The sequence below is a fragment of the Chaetura pelagica genome, unplaced genomic scaffold (genome assembly GCF_000747805.2).
Source record: "Chaetura pelagica isolate M959 unplaced genomic scaffold, ChaPel_1.0 scaffold237, whole genome shotgun sequence".
Lineage (NCBI taxonomy): Eukaryota > Metazoa > Chordata > Aves > Apodiformes > Apodidae > Chaetura > Chaetura pelagica.
This window is the reverse complement of record NW_009953933.1, coordinates 728,091-728,374: the sequence shown is the minus strand read 5'-3', so window position 1 is coordinate 728,374 and position 284 is coordinate 728,091.

The window sequence follows — 284 nt, the reverse complement described above, 5'->3', positions numbered from 1 at the left end:
GTGTGTGTGTGTGTGTGTGTGTGTGTGTGTGTGTGTGTGTGTGTGTGTGTGTGTGTGTGTGTGCGTGTGTGCGTGTGTGTGTGCGTGTGTGTGCGGGTCCCGCCTCGTCCTGCTCCCCAGGAAGGGGAAAAAAAAACCCAAAAAACCCTCAAAATTTTGTCCCTGTAGGTTTTTTTTCCTCTCTTTTCATTGTTGTTATTATTTTTAATTTTAGCCCTTCCAGTTTATGCCCCAGCCCCGGCTCTTTGTCCCTCGCCCACCCGCACACGCCGGCTGGGAAGTAA